The sequence below is a fragment of the Panicum virgatum genome, chromosome 2N (assembly GCF_016808335.1).
Source record: "Panicum virgatum strain AP13 chromosome 2N, P.virgatum_v5, whole genome shotgun sequence".
NCBI lineage: Eukaryota > Viridiplantae > Streptophyta > Magnoliopsida > Poales > Poaceae > Panicum > Panicum virgatum.
The window spans coordinates 30,911,679-30,919,762 of NC_053146.1; positions in this window are offsets into that span (position 1 = coordinate 30,911,679).

Genomic DNA, 8,084 nt, shown 5'->3' on the forward strand with positions numbered 1-8,084 from the left:
TGCGCGCCTAATCACACCACCCTGCGCCCTCAGTGAGGCACACTCCGATCCGGTCTACCTTTTGCGCAAGATCCTAGGGCCCTTGGTCCGTTCCAAGGGCCGAGCACCCCATGCCGGTGCCTCGCCGCCATAGCTCCGCCGTGGCGGATGCTCGACATCGTAGCCCAGCCCTGCCTGTGCCGCGTTCTGACCTCACACACACCCGCGCCTTCGTTTCCGGTCTTTTTACGCACAGAACTGACCCTAGAACGGCACCAACACCCTGCTCCGGCGAGCACCTCCGCTGCAGCGCCGCCGTACCACCCGAAGTCCCTGTTCCCAGCCCCGCACTGCCTGTCCGAGCCCGCCAGTGGATTACACATGCCACGGCGGTGCTCTACGGCCAAACCCCGGCCTGAATAGGCCCTTGTGGCGCCGGATTACTCAACTCCGGCGAGATCTAGCCGCGCGCCACCGCGGGAGCACCAGCTCCGGTGTCCGCGCCGCCGCCCCCGTGCCTTGTTAGATCTCGACCACCCAATCCCATTTCTGCGGCCCAGATCTGTTCGGCCCGAGGTCAACTAATCCAAATACCAGTCAGCGCTGGTTGTTTTGCAGGAAACCCCCTGCTCTTTACTCGAATCAACCCACAGTCCACAATAGTGTGAAAGTATTTCCAATTTTACCTAGGTTTTAACACTTAGACCCCTGCGCTTTTCCCTATTAGAACCCGCCATCCAAACCTACTGTTTTTGCACGTTAGACCCTAGAACTATGGTTTATTTACATTTAGGTCCTCAGTTTTTGCAGAAAACCCCAGAAACTCTATTTTTCTTACAGATAGGTCCCTGGACCCTGTTTTAGGCCTAGTTTTCGCGTTCTAGCTCCGTTTTAGGCGTTCTTTATGTCCACGCGATCATTGTAACGCGTAGAATAGTTCTAGCCTAGTTTTGTTTGCTATTTTTATGTATTGTTGTATTGTTTCTTAGTGTTTGCACTTGTTTGCTTGTATGTTTATGTTGTGTATTGTTTTTGGCCATGTGTTCGTGAGTAGACGTTGATCCATCTGAGGAGCCCCAGTACCAGTACCCAGAGTAGCAGCCATCTTCGGAGAAGTTTGAGCAGCAGCAAGAGCAGTTTGAGGAAGGCAAGTATAACATGAACACCCCCTATCACTTTAAATACAATTTCATACTGCATTTTAATACTGTATGCCTATAAGGATTTCCTAGCCACTTTATATCCTTTATATATATCCCTTGGGTTGCATTTTGGTTAGTTGTGCTTGGTTGCTGCGTTATAACACACTTGGTCCTTTTTAATTAATATGATTAATGGTTTATTGCAACTTAATTCTGGGAGTGGCCCTCTGTGCTCCGTGCTTGAGTAGCTCACGTCTCGTTAAAATATGTTTTGTTAGAAACATGGTTTAGGGGGCCTGCACGGTGCTTAGTGCTTGGTTGGCCACTCTCCATAAGGACCGGTTCATAGAGCGACAACCTGGGACAACAGCGCTACCACAAGACTGGAATGGGACGGTCTTGGCGTAATAATTAGGTCTTTTTGGTTTGGAGTAACTTACCTGCGGGGCAGGGGAGGTAAGCTTCTATGGCCCTCGTACTGAGTGGCCTCATCTATGCTCCGTGTCTTGACGCCCACTAGACCTGCTCCATAGTCGCCGATCCACCCTCGCGGTTACTCCTTACCAACGAGATTCTTTGTAAAGGCCTCGTAGTGAGTTTGCTAGTCATCTCACCTAAGAAAGTGTGATGAACAACTAGTGTAGCTCACGACTTGTGGGTAAAGATGTGCAACCTCTGCAGAGTGAAAAACTGGTATACTAGCCGTGCTCACGGTCATGAGCGGCCTAGATCCTCCTTTTGATTAGTGGGGTTATCTTCCTTTGGTTAGGAGGGTTTCCCCGGGTGGTTTGGTTTGGTTTGGGTCTCAGTAATTCATAATTAATTCTGATTAATTACTATGTAATTGGGTTATGATAATTCATCAACTTGTAGTAAATAGCTTTATATATGAGTAGAATAGGTTGAAGACAATCTAATGTAGGCTTGAGCGACTTGATGAGATGAGTATTTCCATGATCGTTTGCAAGAGAAACTCACCTATGTTTGATATGCTTTCTTTTGAAAACTCTTCACGATGAAACAAGGTAAAGGTTTGAGGTTCGCTTAAGTTTGAGAGCATGGCATTTATTTATTATTGTGGTTTGTTCTTTAATTGCTAGTCTATCTTCCATAATGAAAAAGTAGCCGGTCACAACATGAACTTAAATGCTAAATACTTGAGAGAGCAATATGTCTTGTTATGTATGACTAAGTGCAGTGAGGACATTGAGGGGCAACGCTGATTTCTTTATAAGCAAAGCTCCTGGACTTACTCGAGGATGAGCAAGGTTTAAGCATGGGGGGAATGTTGGCGCTCCTTAAGTACCCCTTTTATCCCTTGTTTATCCTTGATAATGGCATGAATTTAATATCAAAATCACAAACCGTCCTAACCCCGGCCTAATTATTGGTCATTTTTACACTTGCACATATATTTTGGAGGAACTTTGTTTCTGCAGGTTTTTGGCCTATTTTGGGGCATGAAATGACGAGGCCCGTGATCGAGCGCTAACACGGAGAAAGACGAAGGCCAAAGCCCAAAGGAAGGACAAAAGCCCATGTTGATTCGAAGCCCATTCATGCACATCCATCCTCCAAGAGAGCCCAAAGGACCAAGCCCACGAAGATGAGATCAAGATACTTCGGGATTAAGCAAAGCAAATGAAGATTTAAGGAAGGATTCCCTATCCTATCCTTTCCTCGAAGATATCTCCAAGATAATGAAGTTTGAAGGGGTGCAATCGTGAAGGACATAAACTCTAGAAGATGCAAGGAGTCTGCACGCGAAAGATGAGACCGAGGAGAGCCCGAAAGGGGGTAGGCCGGCCGGCCTAGGCCCATGGGGCCAGCCGGCCTAGCCCGTTTCTGAGGCGGTTCGGCCTCCCCTTCGACCGGTGGCTTCCTCGGCTTATAAATAGCTCGCACCTTATTCAACTCAGAGCATCCATCCACCCAGAACTCGACGAAAACCTAGGGCCAAGACCGGAGGGAGATGACGGCCGCCGCAAGTCTTCGAAGTTGTCTAGGAGATGGCTTAGGCCACCCCTAGCTGCCATGGCCTCCCTGCGTGGTTGTGCCATGGTGGAGTTCATGAGCTAGTTGGAGTCGTCAATGGTATGTACTCGGTGGTGACGATCCAAACGAATCTATTATGTGAGTAATGATAATCATGTCTTCTGAATCTATTAGCGATCATGTTCTCTCTTTCGATTTTGTTCTTTTCTTTGGGTTTGCTTCATCTTAGATCTATTATCGATATAGATCGCTTAGCATGATCTTGTAGTCATGGTGGCTAGAGGTTCATGGAGGAACTACCAAAGGGGGTTCGACTTGCTTCAGGGTACTTTCGTCAAAAGGGGGGGTGTCGTGACAGGGCGCTTCCACTGAGTAGGTGGGGTATCGAAGGATCGGATTGGAGATTTTGATTTAAAGATGCTTTTGATTGAGATGCATGATTTATTTGCTCGTTAGCTTGAACTACAACTAGATGACGATAGGCTTAGTCATGTCTTTGGTTTTGCTATGATTAAGCCTATGTTCATGGATGAGATCAACCTTTACACATCACTCATACCTGTCAAATGTTTACCCTTGATATGCAATCAATGCTTCATGTTAGGATAGATCCGTTAGATTAGATGGAAAACCTTAGGTAGTTCTTTGTCGATCCACGGATTGATAAACCTTGGGAGAATACTCTAAGGGAAGAGCTACATGAACTATGCGCTTGCGGTATACAAATCGGGGCGCTAAAGAGCGTCAACAAGCTTTTCTGGCGCCGTTGCCGGGGATCGTCAACACGAACCCTAGGGCGATCTATCTAGTTTTTGGACTAACCCTAATTTTATTATTGCATATATCCTGTGTTTCTTGTTTGTGTCCATGAATGCAGGTAAAACCCTAGACACAAAGCGATTGAGAAGTTCTCAACGTCCGTACTTTGACAAGTCCAATCTCACTCAAGCAAGTTGATGGCTACGTGAAGACCCGCTCTTTAGTGGTAGGTGCTAACTTTTGTTAGTGGCCCAGCATCCGCTATCGAGTCCCCACTCCCCAAAGCAAAAGATGATAAATAAGGTACGCCACCGTGTCAATTGATTTTAAATACTAATGTTTTTGGGAAAAATTGTTTGTTCAAGCATGCCCGCGAAGAAAATCGTGCGATCGGATCATCATCATCATCTCCAAAGTGTTACTGTTGTAATGAGTTTTTCGTCCAAGATCAGAGAAGTACCATGAGAAAATAATAGATTATTTTGAATCTCCATCAAGTCTACTTTCCAACGCATCAATAATCATGAATTTTGGAGATCGGTGTGAAGAGTTATGGTAAAATCTTTCAACACTGCGCGTTCTGAAATGTCTTGGGACAGAGCGTAGTGCCGGAGTAAAACGACCATAACTTCTTCATCCGGAGTCCGTTTGGGATCAATGACCACTCGTTGAAAAGGTAATTTCATAAGGATTTCCATGGAGTAGAATTTTGGTACATGTTCTATGCAGAATGACCAAGGAATTCAACGAAGAAGAGGCAGCAACAAACAATGGAGAAAGTGATGACGATGTCGCAAGATGTTTGGAGAACCTTGTGCACAAAAGTTGATGATTTGAAGTTGACCAACGCTAGAGGAAACAAGATTAGAGGAACCATGATGACACCCATCTTCTCCATGGGATGCTCAAGAAGCTTCTAGTCGAGTGCAATCAAAGAAAGAGGCCGCTCTGATCATCGACACAAAGCATGGGAGCCTCCTTCGATCCCGACACCTTAGGCAAAGCAAGAACCATGGAGACAGACCATTGGAGCCATGCTACTCACTGGTGAACCAATGGTGATGACCTTGAAGCCAAGGATGCACAACAAGACGCTCCGAAGACCACAAGATCAAGATCATCGACATCTTCGGATCGATTCGTAAGAAGTCATTGTTATCATCAATATTATGCTCAACCTCAGATGAAAATAGCAGCATATTTTTGGATATTCAAAAGCTCCACGAATTTCTCGTCCCAACGGATCAAGAACCAAGTCAATCAGAGATTCCTACAAGCGGGTATGGCCAAAACATTGAAGGTTGTGCACTCTGAAAATTTCTGGACAGCACGCAACGCCAAAAGTGAAACGGGCATAACTCCCTCATTTGGACTCCGTTTAAAGCGAATGACCACTCGTTGGAAAGGTAATTTCAGAAAATTTTTAATAGAGCTATATTTTGGTATATGTTCTGTTGAGTATACAGGAGAGATTCCGTGAAGAAGAGGCAGGAGCAACGCGATGAGAACAAGATAGAAAAGATGACGATGACAACAATGAAGGGGAGCTTGGGCGATGCTTTCATCAAGCGTACATGATAAAATTCAGAGGCTTGGAGTAGAGGAAGAACCCCAATGACATTGGCAAATGAAGACACAAGCGGTCGACTTTCGACAAATGAAGATGTTGCAAGCAAACCACGATGGATTACAAGAGGCGACATCAAGCTGCATGGACACTTCGGATTCTCGTACGAAGGACCATGGCTTCACATCAATGAGAAGGTATGTGAGAAATTCAAGCTCTATGACTTTAAATGAAACGCTTTGCGGGAGGCAACCCGTTCATTTTATTTATATATATTAATATGACCGTCTACATTGCACTCTTTAATCGGAATATCAAGTAACATTGTACCATTGCTCTAACAAACACCACAACTTCATGTTGTTCATTCTAAATGTTATTGAGGGAGCACTTTGTTATTTGATCTTGGGAAACTTGTAGACCTTTTTGGGAGCGTTTTTAGTCTTTTTCTTTGTGTCTTTTTAGAGAGATTTATGAAGCATTGCACCACCCTTTGATTCTAAACTTGTGGCTAGTTAACTTAGGCTAACTTTTTGTTTTGTTTTAGACCACCTCATCATGTCATATCATTTTGTTCACCCACCCCGTGTTGCATTGCATACCATGTTGTTCGTCTCACCCTTGCATTGCATTGCACGTTGCATTTAAAAAAAAAACTTTTTCTAAAAACATTGACTAGCCTCGCTTTTGAGATCCTAAAACCCTTAGGAAAACCACTCATAGAGCAATCCTAAAAACCATAGGATATGTTTTTCTTTCAAAAAAAATCTAACTTTTGTTTCTCTCTAGTTTTTTTAAAAAAACACCTTAGATAGAATTTCTATACCCAACACTCTCTCTTCAAAATTTTAGTTTTAAGCCAAAAAATATAGGAAACCCATAAACCTACTTCTAAAACCTTGTTAGCTCAGTTGTTTGGTCCTTTTCGATAAATAACCTTTTCATTGACATAAGCCTCACTTCTTATGAAGTGTCGCAAAGTCTTTTTGTCACTCTTAGCAATTGTTTTTGGATAAGCTAGTTGCAGAACAACATCGAAAGGTCCTTTCAACCTTACTAACACTTGTTTTTGCAAACTTTGCATTTGCACTTTGCGCCCATTCCATTGTTCATGCACTCATTTTGCTAGCTTGGTCTCAACTTTATTGATGAAAGCTTTCATATCCATGTTAATGCTTCACGTGAGCATTTTCTTTTTTGCAATCTTGTGTAAACATGGTGTTTAGACATGATTGAAGACCATCATCATTTAGTTACCAAGCTATGAGGTTGCATTTGGTTGGTTTATAAGCTTTGCAATGCGCTTTATTTTTTTTCTTGTGCTACTAAGGCCTATTGATCTTGGGATAGACATGGTGTTTTGACCTTGGTTAAATAAGTCTTTTTGGCTATGGAGAAGTTCGGCAACCTAGTTGTAAACATGGTGTTTAGAACTAGGTGTAAACATTGTCTTTGTGTATATACATTCCTCTCATTTGCATTTACACTAGCACACACGTACACTCACTAGTTTCGCTAAGCTAGCTATGCCACAAATTGAGATCTTAGGAATGGTAGGTTTGTTGGTATTTGTTTCTACTCCCGATCGTCATCCCGGGGGTAGTGTGTGTTTAAAATATTTTGCAGGCATGAAGAAGCGCTCCCATGAATTCAAGACCAAAAGAATTTCAATCAAGATCGTCAACATCGTCGAAACCCGAGAAGGACGCAGCTGTTTTCATCAATTTGAGAAAATGTTCAGAGCTGTACAAGAAGCAAAAAGTTGATATTCAGAAGCTCCATCAAATTCCCATTCCAACGCATCCAAGATCAATGAATTTGAAGACCCGTACAAGGAGATATGGCAAAAACTTTGGACGTTGCGCGTTCTGAAATTCGGAACAAATTGCTGCGCTGGGATAAAATGGACATAACTCTCTTGTTCGGAATCAGTTTTGGGCGAATGAGGACTCGTTGGAAAGGAAAATTCGTGCACTTCGCAATGGAGCTATATTTCAGTACATGTTCTGTTCTGGAAATTAAAAGAAAAAAATTCATGAAGATGAGGCAGCAATGGGACAACGAGTAATTGAAGGAGGCAACGACGATGTGAAGCAATGATTGGGACCATGACTTAGTACAATAAGAAGTTGAAAGAAATTGAGACAACAAAGGTGAAGACACATTGAAGATGATATTCATACACATGAGGGAAGGACTTCAAGAATTTCAAGATGGTCCATCTTCTCCTTCCACGCCTAGCATCATGCTAAGCATGGGGGAGGATTTCGTGGACAAGGAAGAAAGATCTCATGGAGTAAGATAACCACAGTTGCCACAAGATGCTCATGATTCTTCTTCCATGCTTAGCACAATTCTTAAGTATGGGGGAGGCCGCGCTACACTTCATTATGAGCATCGAGAAGGACGGTAATTCTTCCTCAACTCTCTCTTTTTCTAAATGCTTGTACATATATGCCTTCAACCATAGATGCAACCTTTGTATATACCTCTCAACCTATCACATGGCTTCTAGGAGGATAACCTAGTTTTCTTTTTGTTTTCAATAATTGTAGGATCACCATCACTTTGTGCTCACCACATTGATACATTTTGGCAATGCCTTATGCTTATGGAAAAATGATGAAAGTTGATGCTTTGTT